This window comes from Lissotriton helveticus, chromosome 7, assembly GCF_964261635.1.
Source record: "Lissotriton helveticus chromosome 7, aLisHel1.1, whole genome shotgun sequence".
Taxonomy (NCBI): Eukaryota; Metazoa; Chordata; class Amphibia; order Caudata; family Salamandridae; genus Lissotriton; species Lissotriton helveticus.
In genome coordinates, this window is record NC_136068.1 from 633,323,648 (window position 1) to 633,338,132 (window position 14,485).

Sequence of the window (14,485 nt, forward strand, 5' to 3'; positions counted from 1 at the left end):
CTTACTGGAGGTACCTAGTGGGCTAGTTGGACCCTAAGGACCTTCAGGATTAAGGGAACCTAATCTCCCAAATTAAAACAGCAACAGGGTGTGTTTACACAGCGGTGAAGGGAGGGAATGGGGCCTGAGGTGACGTGTGCAAACACTCTCTGTGGCGTGTATTAAGTTGGGGAAATAATTCCCCTTCAAACCTGAGGGCCCCTGCGGGCCAACTAGCCCACCAGGTGCTTCCAGTAAGCACCATTGTGCTGCGTTGCAGATAGGTGGACTAGGCAGTGCCCCCTTTTACACCTCTATGCAACGGAGCTCTGTGGTGCTTACGAGGTACCTAGTGGGCTAGTTGGACACTACGACCGAATCACTACAGAGAGACCGACACAACCACTTCAGAGAAACAGTCATAATCACTGCAGAGAATTACAGCCACTCCCAGAAGCATATTAATTTGATGCCGAGAGACAGACAGTCACTCAAGAGAAACAAACTCAATCCCTGTTGAAATCAGAGGACTGCAAGCAGCATTATACTAGCAAACAAAATGCATTTAATGCAAATGATTGTGAAAAAACATTCTAATGCAGTCAGGTTACTAGAGGAACGCCATGTTTTCTGAAAGGGCGATCGTGGTTTCTTCAGCTTTTTGTTGCTATGACTGTTTCTGCCTCTTTGAATGGGGGAGGCTGGGAGTCACTCCCTTGAATTGCAAAAATCAGTTTCGCAGCATGATGAACTCTGGTTTTCAGATTTCTTTTTGATGGTTTTACAGTGCTCTTCAGTGGTGCAGCCACCTGTTGACCGACCTTGAAACAAAGCAGAAATAACAAAAACGCATTACCATTCAAATCAAAGCGAATGCATCAGGCATAGCACATTCAATCTAATATTAGAGCAAAAACTGAGATACTCTCTCTCCAGATTCCATTATATTAAAGTTCTTTTTTTCCCTGCAACTCTAAAAATTGTCAAGAACCGCAGTCACAGCGGTTCCTGTTAATGTTGTAAAAGTTTGAAGGACAGCGCCATTAAACACAGGGGCGGCCAGCACGGGTCGCAGTGGGGGAGGCCCAGGAGATGGTGGAGGACGGCGGGCTGCATTAGGAACATTTTTAAATTAAAATAAAACGTACCATGCCGCCGCCTGGTCTCGCGTCTTCTCTCCTACTTTCCTGTGTCCGACTCCAGGTCAGAACAGGAAGCAGGCTGCCAGGCTCCCACTCCTAAGCCAATCACAACACTCCAATGGAGCCTTGTGATTGGTCTGAGCGATGTGACGCGGCGCTCAGCCAGGGGCTGGAGGGGTGGGCATGTTCTCCACGCATGCTGTATTGCAGCCTGCATGGAAAAAGGGGAGTGTGCATGACTGTGGTGGGCAGCCTGCGAGGGCCGACCAAACAGTCACTGCGCACAGAACAGGAGTGATCTACCATTCCACCCCTGCAGACCTGCCCTGCCCCCTCACGCGTGTTGCTGCAGGATGCGGAAAAAATTCAATGATAATAACATTACTTTATTAGCATTTTCTTTTGTCCTTTCTTTAGCTGCTCCTTAGTAGTGGGGCGATGCTCCTCTGCCATAGCGGAGGAGCAGTTGCAGGTTGAACATGACGGCCACACAACAAACTTTTACAATGTTTTACTCTTTCCAAAAACAAACTCCCCAAAGCAGGAGTTTACTTTCGAAAAAAGTAAAACTAGTGTCCCCTACTCTATGGGAGTTGTCTCACATGGTCTGAGGGGAGCCATGATGTTTTATTACTGTCCCTCACCACAAAGAGCTACCCTGAGTGACAAACAGCAAAAAAAACATTACACCTTCCACTCTAAATCGGCCAGACATGTGACATATGAGCCTCCAACGGCCCATACTCCATCGAGCCATCAGAGGAGTATGTCAGCGATGGAGCCGGGGAAGGCTCCGTAGCTAAGATAGTTAAGGTCCACCTGCCTGTAAACCTGGCAGGCGGGCCTTCAGTTTGGTGGAGAGGGTCCTCCGTTGCTGTTGTGAAGGAGTACTCTCTCCACCAAGCTCTAAAACAGCCTTTAAAAATTCTAATGCTCTCTGACACCAAAACCCTTTTTTCTGCTACTTTCAATTTAAAAACTGAATATTCTTACATCTAGACATGTTTGAAATTTTTGTTACACCAGTCTCAACCTGTATAATTCCTGAATTTCGTGCTACATGAAATGGGCAAAATCTTTGCCATATTGTGAAATTTCGTATGATCTTTCCTGCAGAAATGTGGTCCAAGTAGAAAGTGCCTCGCTTAGAGACAATTTCCCCTTCGACTATGCTCTAGTCAATATTGTGTTTGACTTTTTTGAGCAAGATAAATCCTGGTAAAGAGAAGTTATTCAAGATATTACCAGAATATAGTTCATGTAATATTCATAATTTCGCAACAACTATATGCATTTTGCAATAACACAATTCATACATTTCACACACACCTCACAAGCTTCTCCTTAAGTATCGCAGTGATAGCACTAATTTAGTCTAATTCCATCTCTCTACAATTGTTCGTTCATGGAGGCCGATGTTGTGCAGAAAGCCTCTGAATGGCTGTCGGATTCCTCTAAACCGTGTTAGAACCTATCCGCCCGACTCGGTCGTAAACAATTCTGACTGACTGATTATGATACTAGCGGTCAGAAAAAAAAGTTCGGTCATTCCGAATCGGTTCCGCCCAGCATCCGGCAATCCAAGTCGGTCAGAGCCAATTCGTAAAGCTCTATGGACAGTATTGACAGATTATTATATTGGATTCGGGCATCCTTTCCGACTTCGTCTGAAAGGGCTTGAAAGGGCTGTCAGAAACTTACTTTGGGGGCCCCTAGCAGGCCCCCCTTCATTCTGAGGACTCAGGCTGCGGGCCGCGGGGGTACCCAAGGTACCCCCCCTGTAAAACCATGCACCAAGGGGTGCCCGCAACAGGGTGTAAAGTTTTCCGCAACCAACACCACTTTTCCCCATAGGAGCCTGTGTTGTCGGTCAGAACACAGGCTCCCATTGAAGTCAATGGGAGACCTTCCGAACGGTGTTCAGAAGCATCGTAATCGGTCATGCAGAGCCGCCGACCATGAGTGGGCCAGAACTAAATTCGACAAGGAGTTGGGCGGAAAGTTTCCACACAACAGCGTAATGAGCCCCTGAGTGTTTAGGGACTCGCTTCTCTCCACATATAACTTTCCAAAATGTGGGGGTCCTCAGGGATGTGTAGGACGTCTCTCTTTTCTACCCTTACCAGTGGCAAATGAATTTACTCTAGCTCTTTGCTGGGGGAGCTCTCTGATCACTTGCAGGGTGGGAAAGGGTCAGAGAGGAGTTTGTGAATGCCCATCTTCACAAATCTTCAAGGCAAATCCACCCATCGCCTTTTGCCTGTGGTTTACTACAGCTGTCATGGTGCACAATTATGCAGAGTAAATGCCAATATGTCTGTGAAGTATCTATTTATAATTTCTCCTTGTATTGAGTTTTTAAAGAATACATTCATACAGAAGCAAAACCAACTCAGAGATATTAATGTGAGCGTTTCAGCATTCATTGCATAATGACTCATGAAATACTAAAGTTATTACATTATCCCATTGCTGGACTGTTGGGGGTGTGCTTGCGCCCCACACTCTGGCTAAATTTAACTTTGCTACCCCAGTGGCTTAGGCCAGCCATAGTGTAGGGTACTTGGGCCATTTCTCTTACCCAGTGATACTCAGGAGCAGCCATTTGGCCTCCAGTGGGACTGTAAATCCTGTAACCTCAGCCTTAACTGCTGTGGCATCCCTCCAAAAATGCTGAATTATGGGGTAATCCCAGATCGTGTAATAGAAAATACCTTGTGTGCCACACATCCGGGTACATTGAGCTGAGTCTCATCTCCACATCCGGGGTAGTCTGGAGGGGGAGAAGTCGATCTGTGTAGTATGATTTGCTGCAACAGGCAGAATTAGGCTCTAATGGCTATCTTCCTGGAGCTCTGGAGGGCCACCCCCCAGCCATCATCCTCCATGGGTCCCACGTCTCACTACCATGCCTCTCATAGTAGGAGTAGAATGTCGGGTGAATTATTCATTATTTTCTTGTATATTAGGGAGACTGCCTTAGTCGGCATGGGATCAAAAAGCAGCCGATCCTCCATGGGCAAGTAATCTGGCAGCTGCTCCCCCGTCGGGCAGATGGCATCTCAGTGCTTGTCTCAGCTGCAATTATCTGGAAAACTCCCTCTGCTCCACTGCATATTCTGTTTGGAGCTCAGTGAAGCATCGAACCCCCTCTCCAGCTGTCTACCACCTTTCTCACCCCAACAGACCCCATTTTATATGATTTTGCAGTTTTATTCACCTGGTCGCTGTCCCACAGTGGGGTTTTGGCTGTCATTTTAGTACCCCAGATGGTGGTTGGTCGCTCGCCAGGCCTGCACCACTGCATTGGCGTGAAACGGAAGTGTGTCACTCTTTCCCTCCATATAGAAGGGTTGCGTACCTCTGGTCGCCCATTGCCCCATGATCCACTCTGTATGCCAGTTCATCCCTTTCTCCAAACACCCACACGTTTATCACCAGCAACTGGGAAGCCCAGTAGTATGCTCAGAGGTTCAGGATCAACAGGCCTCCATCAAAAATCCAGCACTGGAGTTTCACAAGGGATATGCACGGCTACACCTGTCCCAAAGTATCGGCCTCAATGCATTATTAACCCTGGTGAAGAAGCCATCAGGAACCCTATAAGGGGTGTTTTGATGTATGTATAACATGTGGAGGAGGGTCATCATCTTGAAAAGCACCGCTCAACCCATTAGGGAAACCAGCCTCGCCCGGCAGTGGGTCACATCTGCTTGGAAATGTTATAATTGAGAAAGTAAGTTGCGTTGTCGCAATTCTCCCTCATCTCTGGTCATGTGGACTCTGAGGTAGTGGAAATCCCGCTTTTCCCCCAGTGCTGGGCAGCGAGGGAAGCGGAAAACTCAGGGACTTATCCCAGGACATGTACTTGTAACTATTACATGTCCCGGTACTGAAAAACTCCTAAATTAGTTTTTCACTACTGCGAGGCCTACCTCTCCAATAGGATAACATTGGGTTGCCTTATTACATTTAAGAAGTGTTAACTTTTGATTGGGAACATGTAAACATTTCATTTTTGGTGCCTGAAAAAATGTAATTAAAAATCCTCTTCAATGGTGTAGCCGAATTTGAAGCTACAATTTTGAAAATGCCACTCTTAGAAAGTTTTACTTCTCAAAAGGGGTTGAGTATGTGATGCTGCGAGCGCAAAGTAAGTGCTTTTATTTATTTATTCCCTTACTCTCCACTTTCCTGTCATATGTCACACACCACTAGCCCCACACCCAGCCCCGCCCCGGCTCACTGCCCCACAGCGTTACCTGTGCGAGCCGCCACTGATTGTGATTGTAGGTCTTTCTTTTTAAGTGAAGTTGCCTTATTACATTTAAGAAGTGTTAACTTTTGATTGGGAACAGTAAACATTTCATTTACGGTGCTTGAAAAAATGTAATTTAAAATCCTCTTTAATGGTGAAGCCGAATTTGAAGCTACAATTTTGAAAATGCCACTCTGCGAAAGTTGGCATTTTCATGCTCTAACCATTTGCTACTGGGGCAGTGCTTAACCCCCTCAACCAGTAGCCCAATTTCCAACAAAGTGTTTCCATAAACATTTGTCTATTGCTGAAAATGGCTTCATTTATGAGTGTCAGGAATTCACAGAAGATATCCTGACTAGCTGAAAAGGTTATACTGCTGCACATTGTCCCACTTTGAATGTGTAAGATGCCTGCATCAAGGCTGGTTTGTCATAAACGTTTTTGAATGCTCACCAACAAAACTCCTGAATTTGTGAGCATTAACAAACTTTGATCCAACCCTTTACCACTCTTGAAATTGTCGGAGGTTTACTCCAGTAAAAGGCTGGTGTTACTCCCCTTCCTTTGAGAGAAGGGACATGGATCATCCCCAAACTTGGAGGGTTTATAGGGGAAGAGTTCCTCATGAGGGGAAATATTTTCATCATAGTGAAAATTAAAAAAGTGTACAATTGTACATTGAGTTTACTTCCCCCAGAGCAAAATTGCACACTATATACAATTGTACATTGGGGAATTTGGAGCCGGGGGAACATGTCACATGAGGCGCCCAGCACTAAGCCGGGAAACCTTCGCCTTACTGAGATTTCTTATACTACTGGAACTATTTGTCAGATACCAAAAGTATTAAATCTGCACCAGTCCGTAGTAGTTCTACTGTGGACACAAATGTACTACTTTGTAATGCTTGGCTCTTACTGAGAGTCACAAGCTTGAACGCTAGATTCTAAATCTTACTATTCACTGCTATAACATGGAAGCAGTGGGTAACACATATTGTTTCCCCTTCTGGCTTCTTTATAAAAACACTTCGGGCTGCTCTGACAAGTATCTCTGAGAGCCCATCAGTACAATGCTGGCTCTCTGCTATTATGGAGGGCAGAGCGCACAGCTTCAGTGGGGTGGGGAAGGGTTGGCACCGAAGGCGGTGGGCAGGGTGGATGGAGAGGCATTATTTATTTTTCTTTATTTTGGGATAGGGATAGCTGGGACAGTCATCTGCCCCTGCGTAACAGCTGAAAGTAGAAGCAGATAATTTCGGGACTAAACAAAACACAGCAATGCATGGGTAAAAAGTGAATAACTGCTATATATCTCACCTCTGGTATCTGAGTGACATCATAGACAACCCAAGGTTTGCTCTCATTGACTATTTGATGTCACTCAGAACTCCTCAGTGAAAAACAGCTCAGTTATTCACTATTACATATCTATAATTATGTATATTGTAAATATGGTCCTATGTGAATGGTCAGTATTTGAATAGAATAATATTATCTCTTTGGACATATTTGGGCAAAAGGAGCCATGGGCTCAAGCTCAGTCCACCTCTCCACAACCTAGGCGATTCCAGTCACTAACGTCCAAGGCATAAAATAGAATGTCAGATTGTATAGAAGCTCTACATGCAATGTGCCTAGAAGTGAAATTGCTCTCTGCTCAATTACTATATTTTCATGTTTCTGTGGCACTTTGTAAATCAACAACCTGGTGTATATACCCTCTACTTGTATTCTTGTACTGCTGTACCACCTGCCATGATTTATGAACCTGGTTTGCACTATGAAAATTATGTAAATACAATTTCCCATAAGGAATACAGGATTCAAAATGGCCGGCACTGCAATTACATGTTTAGAGATTTGCCACAAGAGCTGGCAAAATATGACAATTCACATTTCCGGCATTATTCACCTAATTTTAAACAATGTGTTCCCATCCAACCAATAGATATGCATACATAGTAAATGTGTAAATAAGCTTCGCAGGGTTAGGTCGTAGCAAATGTACTTCACATGAAACAAAGTGGTATAACTACCACTGCAAACCAATAACATGACAAATAGAAATTATGGCAAAATACACACCAAACCTGAACACAGCATTGCACATGTCCTATTTACATCCCTTTTGGGGGCAACAGAGTGCAGAAATACCAGATGCGATAAACTGACACATCAAACATTTTGACAGCTCCAGAGACAGCATAGCGCATTGGTCCCTGCCAGGGCATCCCATGACTCTTGGTCATGCCCCACATAATCTCCGGGGTGCCCGAGGTCGGGCTAGAAGTGTAGGGCCACCAGCAGGTCAGCCCTAATTCCAACCAGCCTCACATCAGTGTCATTACAGGGCTCCACTGGGCTCCAATGTAGACATGTTGGGTTGGGAAGGTGGCAAACATTCAGCATGCAACTCCTGCAGCACATCAGGGGACAAAGAGGGGATCACTGGGGGGGGGTATCCCCCTTTTAAAGGGTCTTATTCTCCCCCTCCTCTCCATTGCATAACTCATGACCACTTCCCATCATAACCCTCTTCCTTTTTCCTCCACCCCTCCCTGGTGGAGCAGCTAATGCAAATGGCCGATGGCCTCTTGGCTATTTCCATCAATATTCACCCAATTTTGAACAATGTGGTCCCATCCAACCTATAGATATGCGTACATAGTAAATGTGTAAATAAGCATCCATCTGCCCACTTACTGCTCACGGCCCTGTAGGTCATGCAACGCGTCTCCGTGTGATTGCAGTGGGTGGGGACACAATGACCTCCATCGCAGTCGTAACACATCAGGGCCTCAGCTGAGGAGAGAAACAGAGAAGAAGGACGAATAAGGAGAGAGCCAAATAGAACACAAACATTGATAAAGTGATGGGTCTGGAAATGTTAATAGTTCTGAAAGGCACATAACAGTCATACTCTATGCGCCCACATAAACAACACACATGCATTCGCATATACACATGCAGACAAACAACACATATGCAGACATCTGTGTATACACAGACCAACATTCTCAACAACAATCCATTCACAATGGGGAGCACAAATAGGCTGCCAGCATGTGGTCAGAGCCAAAGCCCAGCTGTGTAGCACTCTGGCGTTGTTGAACAACACACGCATGCAGAGTGCCAGCAAACACACCCATATAGATGCGCGCTTGGATTGAAGGATGCACGACAATGTAGGTGGAACCATGAATCGAATGCATGGATGTAGGAGCTCGACTGGGTGCAGGGACGGGGAGGGTGGATGGATGCATGGGTGCGCATGTGTAGCTGGATTGATGAATGCGTGGAGTGGTTGTGAGGTGACTTCAGGCGGTGGATGGATAGATATACACATGTGGATGAATGTATGGACAAATGAATGCATCTTCTGCCTGAATGACAATCTGGGATTAATGTATGAATGAATTGTGTGAGTGGACACATGCATGAGTGTGGGTGAATGGCCTACACCTGGAAAAATGGAAGGATTTACAGCAACCCGGGAAAATTGGACTTTGCTTCTGGTCCACTCCATTTTCAGGCCTGTTTTTGTAATTTGGCAACAATACTAGGTGACTCCCTAAAATTGCCTTTTCTCGCCGCATGGGAACGTCTCTAATGAATCCAGGTGCTTGTGTAAAATCTAGTTTTAAACTGTTGATTGGAATTAAAAGTTAGTACTATACTTTCAAGCAAACAAGCTATGCAGGGACATCTTAAGGATTTTGGGGTCCCTGGGCCAAATGTATTTTGGGGGCCCCTGTTCCGCACAGCTTTGAATTTATGATCTAATTACAACTCTTTCATGCTCTGGTTGGCCAAGTACCTAACACCCTGAGAAGCACACTGGTCCAAATTCTAAATGTGTTGTCATCCAACATTTAGGGATGGAAACGTGCGATTTCAATATTGTAACACAGCAGCAGCTCACTACTATTATTTCAAATAATCTCTGAGACCCTCTTCCTTTTGGAATATGTGAGCTCATTTTTCGATCTAAAAAAAAAACTTTTTTATGGATGTTGCAGGGTGTTGAAAGACATAAACACATTTCTCCCCAAAAGTCTGTAACAGACTCCCACATATCAAAGGAAAACCAGTATTTTAAACCATCTATGTTTAAGAATCATTCAAGGTCATCAGGGCAGGGCTGTGTGCAGAGCAGAGCTGGCTATAAAAGGCCCAACTGAACGGCTGGGGATCTGGGCCTGAGCCCACTTTGCCCAGGCTTTAAAACGTCTCTGCTCCTATCATATCTATGAGTTAATTTCGAGGGAATGCTTTGTTCTAATGTGTATGCGCTTTATTCTAATCTGCTTTAAGAATAGATGTCTTAAATACGCTATCCTAGCACCCCCAGAGTACATCTGTACCGTGCCCTATCACGGTGATAGAAGATAGAAGCTCCGTGCTCTACCATATCCTGACTGAGCAGGTGGGCCTAGTTCTAATCTACCTTATCCTGGAATGTGTGTTTTCTGCTGTCCCTGATGCAGCAAGTATTCTTGAAACTGAATTGTGAAACATACAGGGGGTATATTTACATGGGGATAGCACCACCAGAACATCACCTTTGGCGACGCTCTGGTGGTGCTATGCCCTTCTCCATAGTTACAAAGAGGTGTTGGACCACTTTTTATCTGGCTTAATGCTGCCTTGTAAATATAGCCCCTTTACACACATCACTTAGTGTGAAAGGGGCGTGCAATGGGAGTTTCTGTGGGCGTTCCACCGCAAAACCCATTGCTTGTTGACACTGCCTCTGATTTACAAGGATGGAATAGCAGAGTTAGAATTGCAAAACGAAGAGAAATACTTGTAACAAATTGGCATTATGGATTGTTAATATGCAGGAAGGAACACTTTGCTGCACAAAAACAACTATTCCCTCACACTAGATACCTTCTTGCGGTCATTGTGTTCGACTACCATGTGATCAGCATTAGAAACTTGTACACACTTAGGTATACATTTGTGCTCTGCCTTTGCTATGCGAGCTCACTTCACTAGCTATTGCAAGGTGACCCCCATGACTGCCCGTGTTTCACAGACTATATTATTTTTTTGTCATTAAACCCTTTCAAACTCCAAACGGCATCTGAGGAGACTTTTTGGATAGAACCCTTTCTCACACGATGTGCCACTTGCTGTGCTCAGTAGGACTTATTTACAATCCCCTTGCCCGCCAATGCGGCACTTTTTATGTGATAAAAAGTAACACGCTGGTGGCGAAAGGGGTTTGTAAATAAGCCCCAGTGTTCTTAGCATGCATGCTTTGTGCAGTGCCATATCTCGGATTGGACACCCAGTAAAAATACAGGGGCATATTTACAAGCCCCTTGCCCCACCGTTGCGTCACTTTTAACATGAAAAAAAGTTACACAATGGCGGTGCAAGGGTCTTGTAAAAAAGCCCCCTAGTTCCATTAGAAAAGAAGGTAGCGTCTTCTGCGAGCACATTGTAACCTAGAGGCACAACAAGTTGTTATGTACATAAAAGAGGCCTCAGTGGAGACAAGGAAGGCAAACAGTGCCCAGGGGATAAATATGAGAGTGCAGCCGAAATTGACAGCAATTCATGAGGGGCAGAAACAGTAGAAGAGACATTTGTGACTCAAAGATTGGCATTTCTTGATCCCTATCAGTTGTTCTCAGCTCCCAAGTAGGCTGCCTGCTCTTAAAAAAATAACTTCTCTCCAGTACGCAAAAGAGGCCGAGTAGAAACAGGCAGACCATTGTCTTTGCAATGGTTTTGGAGTAGCTGGTCAAAAGGGTCTGAACACAGAGATCCATTCTGATTGGCTGAGAGTATCCAACTACACTTCTAAAAAAGCAAGCTTTTCAGCATTTATTGTTTTTTTTGTTTTTTGAAATAATTATGTTCACAATTTAGTTTTTTAAGACTGTGGTCCACCACAGATATTCAATTAAACATATGTTAACTAGTGCCATGTAAAATTGATGTACACTGATGTAAAAACCAAAGATAATTGTAAGCCGCAAAAGTAGTTCCCATCATTTTCTTATAATACCTTGCAAACCCTGCGAGGATATAGACAGGATGTTAACTATCCTGAACTTTAAGATGTTTTGCCTCATCTCTGGAAATGGGAAATGTAAGGATAAGCTGCTTGTTCTTGCTAAGATGATCTAAATAAAATTGTTTATTTCGTCACAGCCACATAATGAATCTTTTCTTGGTACTAAGTTAGCCAAAGTACATAATTACACTTTGGAACAAGCGTAACAGAGAATTTAAGTTCAATGCATATAAAGAAAAGTGACTATGTAGAGTAATTATCTGCTTTCTGATATCCCTGACCTACCTAATTCACTGTTTAAAATTTTCTTCATATAACATTTGGCAACTTTGACTGGGGAAAATAATCGCAAACCTATTGCAAAAAACTCGGGGATTGCAATGCATTGCCATTATATAAAATTTACTTCCACGCTTCTAGGTTACACCATCGATGACTTAGGCAAGTCCAACACAAATTTCAAACACTTCCCATCTATAAATTTGCAGAAGTACTTTCCCTACCTAGGCGAAGAATCTCTCTACAATATAAGGTCTGAAGCTGAGCCATCAATTTATATGGTGTTAAAATCAGATGCTAAGGATTGACCAGCAAAATCTCTACTACATTTCTCAAGGCCAACATTAGATGACCGAAAGCTTACCGTAAAAAAATAAAATAAAGAAAAAACGTGTCCACCCATACTCATGGCTAAGATTTCCGGCAACACAGTGGAGCATCAGAATCTGCTGCACCGTATCGAATTAAAAGGAAAAGAAAGCGCAGTGCTAAATACAAAGATTGGCTTGCTGCTGGTGTCCTACATTATGCTGGCACCAAAACAGGCTCCATTGAGTGGCCACAATCTCGAAACATGGCACAGAGGGGAGTGTGAACTGTCTAGTATTGAATTTTTTCTGAAAGCATACACTCCAGTATAATTTCCGATGTGAAGAAAAACACAGAAGGGTCAGGCGGAGCGTATGTGTGCTTTGCACTACAGCACACATGCATGAGTTATAAGTTATAAAGAGTCTGGTTCCACATTCTAGACTTACTCTGGAGCCCCTGGCCGATGCCTCTTTTTGTCTGCTTGAAAGTGTAGAGGGGAGGAAAATGTATCTTTAGCCCATTATACAATACAGATCACGAACCATGACTCCGAAGGATCACAGACGCAGATCCAAGTTTTAGTAAGTTTATTACAAAGCCAACAACAGCTGTACATACAAACACCTCAAACCTAGAGTGTAGAAGTACAACTGGAACTAATACAAAGCCAAACCTATGGGTGAAGTTAAGGCAGTGCAGCATACACAGAATAACAAATTCCAGAATCAGGACACAGAAGATGACCGCTCAATGTCAAGAGTCCCCTTCATCGGAGGTTTGTAGGTTAAAACCATTAGTCTATAATTACGTTCCGGAAAAGGTGTCAGCAAGTGGAGACTTCCTTAAGATGTCCATTCACTTCAAAATGTGTCAAGTAGCATAGAGCTACGGAGCTCGATTTAAGATGCTCCCTTTCCTGTGGCAAGGTAGAAGTCCCTGGACTCTGTCCCTAATTCCAATACAAGAATGGATTGGAAGAACGTCCCACAATACTACGTAACATCACCCCATCCATGTAAGACACCTCTCATAGGTAACTTTCCACGCAGCAGCGATGCTACCAGGCCTTGGCTCGATGACCTTGATTTCCAGGCTTTCATCAGTGAGAAAGAACACTGTCCCACAGTATCACCATCACCGTTCAATGTATCTTCTCCTCCCGAACCCAAAACACCTAAAACAAAGACATTATTCTAACTAACAAAGATGCATTTCTCCACCTGCAACAGGAAACGTGATAAAGAACAAATTCTGCAGACACATGAATTCTACCAGCAACCCTGACTTGAGAGAATCAGGGAGAACACATTAGGCCTACAGAATTCAGCCCACATAAGAAACAGCATGTAATTTCATAAAGCGCAAGTATACATGAGCATTGTCACAGAGCACATTAAGTCAATGCATTACATAAGCATACAAATTATAACGTTCATTAGTCACATGTACAAACCTTCGCATTAAGGCTCTCGTCTAATCATACGTAATTGCAATGCTCATTTCTCCACATTATACAAGAATAGGCCTATCACTTCAACGTGTACGTTATTACAATACATGTTCTAATGACTAATGACACAAATGTTAACACAATAAAAGATTATATGTGGATACGGATTACCCATGACTATAATGCACCCCTACAAACGACAGAGCAAATTGTGCTCCATCGAGCTTTACATCAAAACATTTGGGTGTTTGTGCTGATCCTCTCTCAAGTATTGCCCTCTTAATGCAAAATGGAACAAAGCAGTTTTTTGTGCCAAGAAAGGTGCCCTTTCCATAGCATCATTTCCATAGCACCATTTGCACTGGATAGTAAATCGCAGCTACTGCATTGAACTGCTTTGCATTACTCTAGTGTCGGTAATAAGCCTTATGATCTGAATATGAGTTTGGGGGTGTGAGAGCAGGCTGCCACGCCACTGCCCGCTCCCACAATGCCATACAGAACTGCTGCCCACCTACCAGATTGCGAGTAATTTCGTGGTCTGCATAGCCCGGGGACCGCTAATACACATTCCTGCAAGGCAAGGACTGTGCACTCTATGCTGTGCAGGAACAGGGGAGTATGCACACATGGGGGCACAACATGTGTTCCTCTTCATGCATCCGCATGCACAAGGGCAAAAGGGCGCCCTGTAAATCTCCCTTTGTTTCCTCACAGCCAGCAGTTTCATGGTGTGAGAACAGCCATCAGACTGCTGGCAGTGAGAAAACTCATAATATGCTTGGCGGTGCTAAGCGGCACCACCAAGCATATTGCACCCACAAGACCACTGCACAACAACCAGGGATCCCAGATTCCTTTGCGGTTGCAGTAGTTTTCTGGAGGTCCGACCACCGTGCTCGTAATAGGATAGTCTGACCACTGGTGCGGTGGTCCCCGACCACCACCGCTCCTCCACTGTGAGTTTGGCAGTCCCATGGACCACCAAACTGGTAATGAGGCCCTTAGTAAACATGGGCATAACTGTGT

At 44.3% G+C, this 14,485-nt stretch overlaps 1 long non-coding RNA gene across 1 annotated transcript; it reads right to left on the reverse strand.

The window, feature by feature from the left end:
- Positions 1-485: 485 nt before the first annotated feature.
- On the reverse strand, positions 486-12,186 carry LOC144766935 (uncharacterized). Its single transcript, XR_013597988.1, has 3 exons — positions 12,059-12,186; positions 8,088-8,186; positions 486-800 (listed from the first exon to the last, which is right to left on the reverse strand). It is a non-coding gene; the product is annotated as an uncharacterized LOC144766935 (long non-coding RNA).
- Between the last annotated feature and the right edge of the window lie 2,299 nt (positions 12,187-14,485).